General features: G+C 40.6%; 1 pseudogene across 1 annotated transcript; it reads left to right on the forward strand.

The window, feature by feature from the left end:
* The first annotated feature begins 492 nt into the window (after window positions 1-492).
* Window positions 493-1,323, forward strand: LOC309811794 (large ribosomal subunit protein uL6-like; annotated as a pseudogene). Its single transcript has 2 exons — window positions 493-1,017; window positions 1,204-1,323. The product of its transcript is annotated as a large ribosomal subunit protein uL6-like (transcript).
* Window positions 1,324-12,856: the final 11,533 nt, after the last annotated feature.

Below are 12,856 nucleotides of genomic sequence, written 5' to 3' on the forward strand. Positions count from 1 at the left end.
ACACTGTATAATTCCACTTGTATGAGGTATACTTAGAATAGGCAAATTCATAGAGACAGAAAGTCAAACAGTGGTTACTGGAGGCTGAGTGGAGGGTGGAATGGGGAGTTACTGTTTAACTGGGACAGAGTTTCTGTTTCAGATAATGGAAAATTTCTGGAAATGGATAATGGTGATGGTTGCACCACATTGTGGATGTACTTAATACCACTGAATTGTACACTTAAAAACAGGTTAAATGGTAAATTTTATACTATGTATATTTTACCATAAAAAAAGATGTTCTCAGGGGAAAAGCCAGTGGAAGCCAAGGTGCCTGGCAGTGATAGGCCCGGAGTACACAAGGGAAAGATGAGTGAGTGTAGGTAGAGCAGGCTTGTGGAAAGCTGATTTCCTCCCAGGGAACGACAGGGTGTAGGGATTACTGTGAGAACTTAGAAGTGCCTGACCCACCTAAAGGCAATATTCAATTAAAAAACACAGCAGCTCTTTGCTGCATCTGCTGCAAGAATGAAGACCATTCTCAACAATCAGACTGTCGACATTCAAAAAAAATGTCCACGTTACTCCGAAGGGACACACAGTTATTGTGAAGGGCCCCAGAGGCACCCTGCAATGGGACTTCAATCACATCAGTGTAGAAGTCAGTCTCCTTGGACAGAAAAAGAAGAGGCTCTGGGTTGACAAATGGTAGGGAAATAGAAAGGAACTGGCAACTGTTTACACTATCTATAGTCATGTATAGAACATGATCAAGGGTGTTACAATGGGCTTCCGTTACAGATGAGGTCTGTGTATGCTCACTTCCTCATCAACGTTGCTATTCAGGAGAATGGTTCTCTTGTTGAAATCTGAAATTTTGGGGGTGAAAAATACATCCGCAGGGTTCAGATGAGGCCAGGCGTTGCTTGTTCAGTATCTCAAGCCCAGAAGGATGAGTCGATTCTTGAAGGAAATGATATTGAACTTGTGTCAAACTCAGCTGCTTGTTGCATTGCACGGGGAGATCAGCTCAGTGTTTTGTGACCACCTAGAGGGGTGGGGTAGGGAGGGTGGGAGGGAGACGCAAGTGGGAGGGGATATGGGGATATATGTATACATATAGCTGATTCACTTTGTTGTATGGCAGAAACTAAAACAACATTGTAAAGCAATTATACTCCAATAAAGATGTTTAAAAAAAATTCAGCTGCTTTGATTTAGCAAGCCACAACAGTTAAAAACAAGGACATCAGAAAATTTTTGGATGGTATCTATGTTTCTGAAAAAGGAACAGTTCAGTAGGCTGATGAACAAGATCCGAGTGGTCTGGCTACAGAAACAGAAAGATACCAGATGATTCTTCAGACTCATTTGTGATATATTAAAGATTCAATAAAAGCTCTTTTGATTTGGGACTTTTTCTTAAAAAAAAAAAAGCAAACACTGCACAAAGCATCTTCAGGGCAAGGGTACCAATCTTTCACTCTTATTATCAGCCATCGATGTGATGTTAGAACTAAAACAAACACTTCTTATGGGTCTTCTACTTCTAAGCATATCTTACCAGAAACTGGAGATAGAACTTGGGGAGTGAAGGAGAGAAAAAAAGATGTGTAACAACCAAACAACCACCACCATTTATAGTAAACTTACTGTGTCCTAGGTAGGCAGGAAGTGTTTTACATATATTTTCTTATTTAATCCTCACAACCACCTGTGAAGTAGGAACTACAATTAACCCCATGTTACAGATGCAGAAACAGAGGCATAGAGAAGTTAGGTCTCTGGCAGGTAGACAAGTGGAAGAGCCAGCTGGCCATCTGATTCCAGTTTAGGGTCCCTGCCCTCAAGGCATAAGAAAAAGGGTAGACCAGTAATCCTCAAACTGATCACCTTTTTCAAACATACAGGGCTAAGAAAGACAAAATATTTAAAGCTGTCAGAGTAAACTAAATTGACGAAGGTAAGCATATAACGAAAGGAGAGGAAGTCAGAAACTCATCTTATGTGCATATTTGAGTGGAAAAGGAAGAGAATACAATGGAGACTGAGGATTTGTTAGAGATGGAGGAAAATACCAAGAGTGTGAGTGGCACCAAGTCAAAGGAAAAGAGGGTTTCAAAAATTTCAGTAATACCAAGGACTACACAGAAAGACACACCAAGAGTAGGCTTGTACCACTAGGTGAGAGTGCAGTAACAAACCACCCCAAACCTTAGGCTTTACAAAACAAAGTCTTGCTCAAGATACATGCCCATCACTGGGTAGCTGGGAATTCCTCTCCACACTGATGTGCTTCCGTCAGGACCTGGGCAGCAACCACCTGCAGCATTGCCCTTTGCACAGGAGAGAGAATGGGAGAGTAGCTGACTAAGGCCTAGCTCGTAAAAGATTTTGCATGCAAATGCATGTGTCACTTCCACTCATATCTCATTGGCGGAAGTCAGTCATGTGGCCACATTCCAATGCAAGGGCTGGGGAAGTAAAATTCTACCACAAGCCTAAGAGGATCAGAAATATTTGGTGGATACCACACTATCCCAAGAGCAGTCTCAATAACAATACACCCCCTAATGTTTACAGTGTTCCACAGATTAAAAATATTTCTTACCTCTGTTATCTCACGGAAGCCCCAAAAATCAAGGTCTGTTTTTTTTATTTCCATTTTAAAGCCTGAGGAAACAGGCTTAAAGAAATTAAGTTACTTGCCCAAGGTCACATACTACTAAGTGGCAGGGCTGGGATTTGAACCTTAGTTTCCTGACACTTAGTCTAGTCTAGGGCTGTTTCCTTGATGCCTCCAGGCAGACAGATGGGGGCAGATGCCAGATTGCAGTGGTTGAGAAATTAGCTGGAAGTGAAGAAATGGAAGAGCATACACACTAAGAAGCTTAGATCTGACCTTGCAGCCATGGGAAGTTTCCTAGCTGGAGAGTGACATATTGAAAGGAATGTTTTAAAAGCTTAATTTACAGCCCCTCCAGTGTGCCCCAGACAGGCAGTCACATGCTCCGGGAAGAATTTTTTTTTTTTTTTGCGGTACGCGGGCCTCTCACTGTTGTGGCCTTTCCCGTTGTGGAGCACAGGCTCCGGACGCGCAGGCTCAGCGGCCATGGCTCACGGGCCCAGCCGCTCCGTGGCATGTGGGATCTTCCCGGACCAGGGCACAAACCCATGTCCCCTGCATCGGCAGGCGGACTCTCAACCACTGCGCCACCAGGGAAGCCCAGGAGTCTTTTAAAGAAAAGTTCATTCTCTTCTAAAACTCTTCTACAAGAATATATCAGATAAGGATTAGTAAGGCCATTAATATTACAGGGAAGCATTTTAATCACACACACAAAAATATTTTGTAAAAAATTTAAATGTCCAAACACAGGCAAACAAGAAAGTGTAGTTTACCCACGAGACAGAATATGAGGGAATGTTTCAAAAGATTTTCAGTGGCATGGGGAAAATCCTCATGATGTAAAGTTAAGAAAACAGAACATAAAACTGTACAGTGTTGAGACAGTTATGAAAATATAGACACATATACAATATTCTCTGGGTGGCTGGATTATGAATGATTGTATTTCATTTAGAGTTTCCTGGGTTTTCTAATTTTCTACAACATACACGTATTACTTTTATGAGAAAAATAATAAAATATAAAAAGAAATCGATAACTACACAGGGTGAATTAGAAGAGAGTAGAAACAAACAAACAAAAATCTAGCCTTTTATGGGGGCACAGGGCAAGAGGAGAAGTTTGTTACTGTGTTGTTTCCTTTTAACTAAAAGATGTTATACTGCCTGTGAGGTAAAGAGGCACAGCCACCAACGGGAAAGGTTTGGTTATTAACCACAGCAGGAATAGAGCTGCAGAAAAGACTAATCACATACCATCATTTCATTTAGCAGCCCCTTTTTTTTTTTTTTTGCGGTACGCGGGCCTCTTACTGTTGTGGCTTTGGATGCGCAGGCTCAGCGGCCATGGCTCACGGGCCCAGCCGCTCTGCGGCATGTGGGATCTTCCCAGACCCGGGCACGACCCCATGTCCCCTGCATCAGCAGGTGGACTCTCAACCACTGCACCACCAGGGAAGCCCCAGCCCCTCTTTTTATAGAGAGGAAAAGAATAGAATTAATCTTGACATTAGTCAGAATGTTACATTTGTGTGGCCAGTTGTCACCGCCTTATGGTTTAGAAAAAGATTGGTCTGAGAGTAAAGAGACCTGGGCTCTGAACTGGGTCATGAACTCCTAATATCTCGGCAAAGTTGGGACCTCAACGGTTTCCTCATCTGCTGAAAAGCACAGGGTTAAAATAGGTCATCTCTAAAACATTTTTCAGCCTTAAGTCTTATGACTATTTTAGTTCATATTGATTTCATGTTAATGAAACCAATCTGTAAGGGTATTTGTGTGAAACATCTTCAGATAGACCACCCACCAAATAAAACTACATTGAAATGCTTTTATGTGTCAGTATGCTAGGTGCCATATTAAATTAAGAGTCCTTTCTCCAGCATTTAACATTTCCAAAAATGGTTCAGACTTAAAGGAAAAGTTGGCTGTGAGATTTTTGAAGAGCTTTACAATGGAATTATCTTTTTTTTCCCCCCAAAGACTAAAAAGAGCCCAGTTGGAGGTGGAAGGTGGGGAAGACATCTAAACACACAGACACACACTCACCACAAATGACCACCGTTACGCACTTAGCTTTGATAGTCAGGATGGTAAGCTTGTCTTTGTTCTTTTGGATACCACTGCCTTTAAGTGAGAAATTTGGGAGAAATTTGCAAATATAAAATGCAACTCAATTTCACTAAGTAGGGAGACATAAAACAGATCCAACTCACCTGAATTTCCAGATAAAGAACAAAAAGCCTTCATTAATAAATACAGAAAATATTTTAAAGCAGGATTCAGGAAACTTTTTCTTAACAGGCCAGAAAGTAAATATTTTGGGATTTTCAGGCCAGAGGAGGGTCTCATTCATAAGTATTCAACTCTGCCTCTGTTGCACAAAAACAGTCATAGAAAATACATGAATGAGTGGGGCTGGCTATGTTCCAATAAAACTTTATTTGAAAAAACAGATGACCAGCCAATTGGCCTGCCCCTGTTATAAAGCATATCTTCTATTTATGCATCCAGTTAGAAGATGAGGGTGAAAAGGAAGAGGAAGAAAAACATAGTAAGTGGAAAAACTGAGATGAGAGGGGAGAGAATGCAAGAAGAGTAGTGATTTGAGCCTAAGGAGGAAATTGAAGTAATATCCACACAGAAAAAGAGGCCAGTGCAGAAAATTTATTTTAAAAGAGGAAAATGCAGGACTTCCCTGGTGGCGAAGTGGTTAAGAATCTGCCTGCCAATGCATGGGTCACAGGTTCCATCCCTGGTCTGGGGAGATCCCACATGCCTCGGAGCAACTAAGCCCATGCGCCACAGCTACTGAGCCTGCACTCTAGAGCCTGCAAACCACAACTACTGAAGCCCACGGGCCTAGAGCCTGTGCTCCACAACAAGAGAAGCCACCGCAATGAGAAGCCCACGCACCGCAACGAAGAGTAGCCCCCGCTCGCCGCAACTAGAGGAAGCCCATGAGCAGCAACAAAGACCCATTGCAGCCAAAAATAAATTAAAAACAACTTTTTTAATAATAAAAAAAATAAAAATAGACAAAACAAAGGTATGGTATTTAGGGAATTCATGCATAGGTGGTAAAACTATTAAGAACAACAAGAGGGACTTCCTCGGTGGCGCAGTGGTTAAGAATCCACCTGCCAGGGCTTCCCTGGTGGCACAGTGGTTGAGGGTCCGCCTGCCGATGCAGGGGACACGGGTTCGTGCCCCAGTCCGGGAAGATCCCACATGCCGTGGAGCGGCTGGTCCTGTGAGCCATGGCCACTGAGCATGCGCGTCCGGAGCCTGTGCGCCGCAACGGGAGAGGCCACAACAGTGAGAGGCCCGTGTACCAGAAAAAAAAAAGAATCCACCTGCCAATGCAGGGGACACAGGTTCGAGCCCTGGTCCAGGAAGATCCCACATGCCGCGGAGCAACTAAGCCCATGCGCCACAACTACTGAGCCTGAGCTCTAGAGCCCGTGTTCCGCAACTAGAGAAGCCACCGCAGTGAGAAGCCCGTGCACCGCAATGAAGAGTAGCTCCCGCTCACAGCAACTAGAGAAAGCCTGCGTGCAGCAATGAAGACCCAATGCAGCCAAAAATAAATAAATAAAATAAGTAAAAAGTAAAAAAAAAAAAAAAAAAAAAGAGGAAAATGCAGAGGAAGAGAGAAAGACAAACTGATGAGGAAAAACAGCACAGAAGTGGGAAATCTATTTGAGCTATGGTCACTGGACCACAAAGAAAAATGCCAGGGGTCATTTATAAACAAAAGCACTTACAACTAAACTTGGTGGGATTTTTGTTTTCCCTAAGAAGTAAATAAAGAATGTTTGACTCGCAGCTTTTTTATTAAAAAAAAAATTTTTTTTCTTTCAGTTATATTCAAGAAAAACAGACTGAAGGAAAGCAAAGAAGAGGGAGGTGCAAAAGAGTACCAAATGGGGACAGGACAGGGAGGTGACAGCCAGGGAAAAAAACAAAAAAAAGGAAAGGGTAAACTTACCCTGTCCTCTCAGTCTCTGCTCTCTGGAATTTAAAGTGCCAAGTTTGATCTGCAACCCTCTGGTCCTGCTGGAGTATTCCTGGAAAAAATATTTAGTAGGCACATGCCCAAGCAGCAACGTGGCAGCTGTACCCTTCCCCCAGCCCTCTAACCCATCCCAAGCCTAAGTGGTCACAGCCTACCAACCACTTGCCTTTCCAGAAATTGCTCAATGTCAAATTCCTCTCTGGCACTGTGAGCTCAGTGTGTACACTGGTCTTTAATGACAAGGGTGGAAAATCAACCCTGAGTCAATTTTCTCATCCACTGGTCACAACTCAGCATTTCCTTTCAATTAAGAATTACACCAAAAGAACCTCCAGACCTAGAGGTCCTCTGGCACTTTAGTTCTGATGACTAAAGTCTACTCTTCAGGTCTGACCTTTTAAACCTCAAAACCTGAGATGTGAGTGTGAGAAAAGAGAATAAAGGACTCATAACCATTGGGCAGAATTACATTTAAATCATCTCAAGTGGGGGTCTCCCACTCTCCGCTCCCTTCCATTTCTTTCTCTAGCGCTCCCTCTCTTCCAGGGAGACAATTCAACAGCCTCTTCTCAACCCATACCTGGCTTCAAATAACACTCACATTCAGGAAGTTCTTCTTTACATTTAACTCAAATCCCTTCTGCTACAGTTAAAACCCATTTCGTCAGTGGAGATTTGGAACAGCCGATTCCCATTCTCTTTATGGCAACTCTTCTTAAAGATTCACAGGCTTATAAAGGACAACCATACCAATTTCACCCATGGCATACAGCTTCCTTAAGCATTTTCCATGAATATTTTACTATACAGTATCAATAACCCATTGCCTAGTCTGTGGAGAGCTTACCCATTGAGCATATTTCTACAGCTGGAGAAAGACAATAGCCCCTATCCAATTACTCAAGGGACTGCCTGCATTAGTAAATACTTATGCTTTTGTGAAGACAATATTAGTTTGAAGTTTGGGACAGAACAAAGACTAAACCTAGAGCAGAATGCTTACATCTGAGTAGGAAAGCATGTAGGAATGACCAGTCTTTGGCCAACTGCCTACCACTCTGCTCAGAATATCACCCCTTTGTGTGAGCAAGATGAAGCTTTTTAGAATTTTGAAAAACAGCACCCAATGTGGGTCTCCACTGAAATTTGTAATCCTATCTCCCTGTGCCCCCATCACATATCTCAAACTGTTTCTTCTCTAAAGCATTAAAAAAAATAAATAAAAACAAACAAACAAACAAAAAACCTGGAGCAATACAAAAGATCTTCAGTTGACTTTTAGGAGCAAACAACATATGTTCTTGAACATCTGTGATCTTCCCAAGCTGTTTTTTTTCCCCCATTATTGTCAAGAGAAAAGAAGTTTAGTGGAATGTTTCTCCACAGAGGCACAAGTCTATAATACTCCCCGTTGATTACATATAAAAGACACAAAATATTAGTTTATTAGAAGCAGCTTGAACCACTGCTGTACAAAGCAGTTCTCTGATGGAACAGATTTATGAAGTAACAGCTGAAAGGTATGTAGATCACAAGATACATGACAAATGTACTTTATTACACGGATCAGAAATACCATATGTACTAGCAGTTACTGTACAGTGATACACAACACCCAACTAAGACTATTTAAAGGCTTTGCTGATATTGAAAACTATAAAGACAATGTGAGAATGAGAAAGTGTTTCGTAAGACAGCATAATGCCAAGACAAGTCATCGCTTTAGGAAATTAAACACACTCTGCATATTATAAACTTAATGTATTATAAAACTATGCCATTTTAAAATTAAAATGCAAAGGACTTCACCCCATTCATTGTTTAAAGCAGATGTTCATAACGTTTTTCCATACTTTAAAGTGGAACTTAGTGGAATGAATACCAGACTTAACGACATTAACAAATTTAAGATTTCAGATTTTGTTACTTCCACCAAAAAGATACTTAAGTCTGCAATCATGGGGTGCCAAAAAACTATCTAAGGGCAAAATAAGCACAATACATTTCAAAGTGACAACTTCCTGCAAGGCACTTCTAAGCTGGAAAGTACTTCACCAGCTTTCTATTGAAATTCCAAGTACAATATTTGAGTCCATTCTGCCACATTCCAAACAAGTGGCTGGCCAGTCTTAGCTTGACAGGATAGTCCTCCCAAGCTGCTTGTTCCACCTCCCAACAAACATCTTAGTTAGAAGGTTCTTCCTTAGATTCAATCAAAACCTGTCTCTGAAGCTTCCCATCAGAGACATTCATTCTACACTCTGGGACAGCCTTGCCCACTACTTAATAATTGCATAGCTTTAGGCAACTTTACTTACCTCTTCAAAGCTGTTTCCTCCTCTGCAAATAGAGATAATAAGAGTACTGACCCCACAGTATTGTTTTAGGGATTAAATGAAATAATACAGGTAAAGCATTTAACACAGTATGCATTCTCTAAATGTTGGCTGTTATTACTAGTATTCTAGCAAATGAGTCCTATTTGACATTGCATCCTATTCTTCTCCTATTCTAAAATAGGTGCGAAAGACTCTTGGCATTCAACTGTGTAAAGTTTAAGGGCTTTTGTAAGCAGGGACAAACCTTGCCCTGGCCCTCCTGCTGCCTGATGGGGCCCTGGGAACAACAGAGTGGCCTTAACCTGGCATGAGTATTTAACAGTTCCCTATTCCCCCTCAACATTTCCTTGTTAAACTGGCATGTGCCTGCTGCAATGGTGTTTTTACATTCCGGCAAATACAGGGGAAAAACTTTGTATTTTTTGACTATAGCATAAATGTGAATCACTCTGCCAGGTGGCATCAGAAGTTAGTTGCTTAGCTAGTAAGCTTAGTCAACAGCCCACCATCTGCATCTCAATTGCAGTATTTATAAATTTGGGAATTCCCTGAGGTCTCTTTAGATTTCTCCTATTTATTCTATTTTGTGGCTAGCACTTCACTACTCCTACACACCACTACCCTCACCATCAACACCAGTCCATTTCAGATATTTAAATCAAGTCATTTATAGCCAGTTACTTTTTTTCTCCAACTCCTAAAAATCATATCCCAGATATATTGATCCAAATTTTGAAAATATTCAGATTTCCTTATAAGCAAATTATTCTGCTGCATATTTACTCTACGCAGCATGTGAACTAGTAGGGGGAAAATGTATCTAAAATGTGACATTAGAAAAAAACATGTAGTCAAAACCACTAGATTCTACTTTAGAGTGTCAATGGCAGTTCACATTCCTTCTCTGATTAGTAGCCTGGGTACCACTGAATGTGGGCTATACCTTTAGGATGGGATCAGCCCATTCTAAGGGCATGCTACCAAAGGAACTCCAGTCTGGTTTAGGCCTAGAGAGTTGAGAAGGGGTCAATAAATCACTTCTCTACTGAAACCAGCTCTTCATCTGATCCTGAGCCCCCAAAACAGATTGAACCAAAAATAAGTATTCTACCCTAAAACTACCTTTTTTACTTAGCAAGAGTTTGCACACCCTTGAGAGGCAGAATGGCACTGCAAGAGCATAGCCTCTGGAGCTTGACTGTCTGACTTTGAATCCCAGCTATATGGCCTGTGTGCCTCAGTTTCCCCTGGTGTATAGAGAGATAATATCAATACCAAACTCAAAGGATTGCTGGGAGGATTAAATGAGTTAATACTTCGATTGAAGAGTTTAGGATTAAATAATTTAGAACAAAGCCTGATATGCAAAGCAACCAATAAATGAAAGCAGTTTTGATTATCCTTAGATATTTTAATTTTAAATTTAATTTCTTAAAAAACAAAAATAAAATGTCACATTCAATCCCTAATGTGATTCAGCTCACTCAACATAATTCCAAAAAATGATTTGGTGCTTAGCTTGAGCTCCATCTGGTGGTTTTACAGAATTCTCTGGAAAACATCAGTCAAATAAAGAGATGACAAATTTTACGAAGCTAATCATTTAAGAGATTAAAGGACTATGCTATACTTCTCAATTTATAACCTCCAGGAAAAAAGCAACAAAGAAGTGATCGTACGTTGCACTCATTCTGGAATGCTAGTCTAAATTTCCCGCTAAAATTTGGAGGTAGGAAGAATCCTGCTGGCCACACAGTTCAGGAACTCAGTGACCGTAGAGGTCCCCATCACAAGCTATGCAAGACAATTTCTCTTTCGCAGCCAACTTGCCAGAGGACATTCGACACTTGAGAACATGTTTCTCAAATACGTTGATAGTGATATTTTGATTTTGTTAACTTTTAAGTTAAATCCTGACTGTACAAACTTCATGACTAGGCAACCGTTAAGTGACCAACCTAACATCACTGAAAGGCCCTGGATGAAAGCTCAAAGCTACTACCTACCGTTGGAGTCAAATTGGAGGTTATCAGCCTCAGAAAACATGATATCCCTGGTACTGGCTTCTGACCTCAAAAATCCAGAAACAACATACGTAACAATGCTGCCAAATTTTAAATAAGCGCTAAGTGTGTAACATCACTGATGTAGACAATTCCTATGATGGGAAAAAAAAAGGCAACAGCTGGTATATTTAGGCTGATATTATCATGGCTTAATTAGATAATGTTAGCAAATTTTTATTTCATGAATAAACATTTATGTATTTGCCTTTTCCTCACAAACTCTGTTCAAAATTATACCAAAAGGCAAAAAAAGGTTATGAACTTTTTTGAACTTTCCAACTCACATCTTCTGTTAGCTTCCTTAAGTATTTAAAAATAATCCACTGGGGCTTCCCTGGTGGCGCACTGGTTGAGAATCCGCCTGCCAATGCAGGGGACACAGGTTCGAGCCCTGGTCCGGGAAGATCCCACATGCTGCGGAGCAAATAAGCCCGTGAGCCATGGCCGCTGAGCCTGCGCTCTAGAGTCCTTGAGCCACAACTGCTGAGCCTGCGTGCCTGGAGCCCGTGCTCTGCAGCAGGAGAGGCCACCGCAATGAGAAGCCCGTGCACCGCAACTAGAGAAAGCCCACGTGCCACAATGAAGACCCAACGCAGCCAAAAATAAATAAATTTAAAAATAATCCACTAACTTTTTGGTGAACTAACCACTGAATAGATTAACAAAAGCCTATTATATAAAATAATCCTAAGATTTTACTAGCATTAAATTTCAGCTTCAAATCTCCTAAAAGATTTGGGTCCTGTCCTGTTTATCTCTATACTGTGTCCCAGCGTAGCTGTGTGCACAGTACAAAATTTGTGACCTGATGCCTGTGACCTTATTCCACTAGGTCTCATTTTTAACTTGGTTTTCTCTGAAGCTAACAGCCTCTTCTGAGTACATACCCATGAGGGCAGACACCTCGTCTTGTTCCCTGGGTCCCTAGCACCTGGAAAAGTCTGCTAGATCTCTATATGACTTTATAGGCATACTTCGTTTTATTGTGCTTTGCACATACTGCATTTTTTTTTTTTTTTTACAAATTGAAGGTTTGTGGCAACATTCTGTCAAATAAGTCTATCAGCGCCATTTTTCCAACAGCATTATTTTTTAATTAAGGTATGTATGTCGTTTTTTTACATGCAATGCTATTGTAAAACAGACTACAGTATAGTGTAAACGTAATTTTTATATGCACTAGGAAACCAGAAACTCATGTGGTCCACTTTATTGCAGTGGTCTGGAACTGAATGTGCAGTATCTCTGAGATATGCCTGTATTAAGCTAATATTGTTTTTGAATCTTCAAGTATGTAGCATTTCCCAAACTTAATGACTATGTAATATATTTTTTTCACCACACATCCAGAAAAGCTAATTCTGAGAATCATACTCTGAGAATAATATAAAAATTGAAGCACATTAAACTAGTTCCCAGGATGTTCTAATCTCCTAAAAAGATGGAGCATAATAATTTTCACATGTCAATACTCCACCTAAAAATTTTAAAATTTTAAAAAATTTAACTGAAGAATCTGGTCTTCTCTACTACTAGGAAACCTTAAGGATAGGAGAGAACAGATCTTCAAGATCTAGACAGAGTATCTTTTATTCTGAATTATACAAAATCAAAACTCCAAACAAGTACTGCTTATACGATCCACTAACATATTTTCACAATATATAATTTACTTTAAATCTGAGTTAGCTCAAATTTGTCAGTATATTATGTTTCATCTTTCCTAAGACTGAATGATTACAACCACATTAATACTCGAGAGAATTCTGATGTCTGATAATCCCTGCATATTGGATAGCATTCAATTAAAATATCAGTGTAGC

Source organism: Mesoplodon mirus, assembly GCF_964341445.2.
Source record: "Mesoplodon mirus genome assembly, chromosome: 11".
Lineage (NCBI taxonomy): Eukaryota > Metazoa > Chordata > Mammalia > Artiodactyla > Ziphiidae > Mesoplodon > Mesoplodon mirus.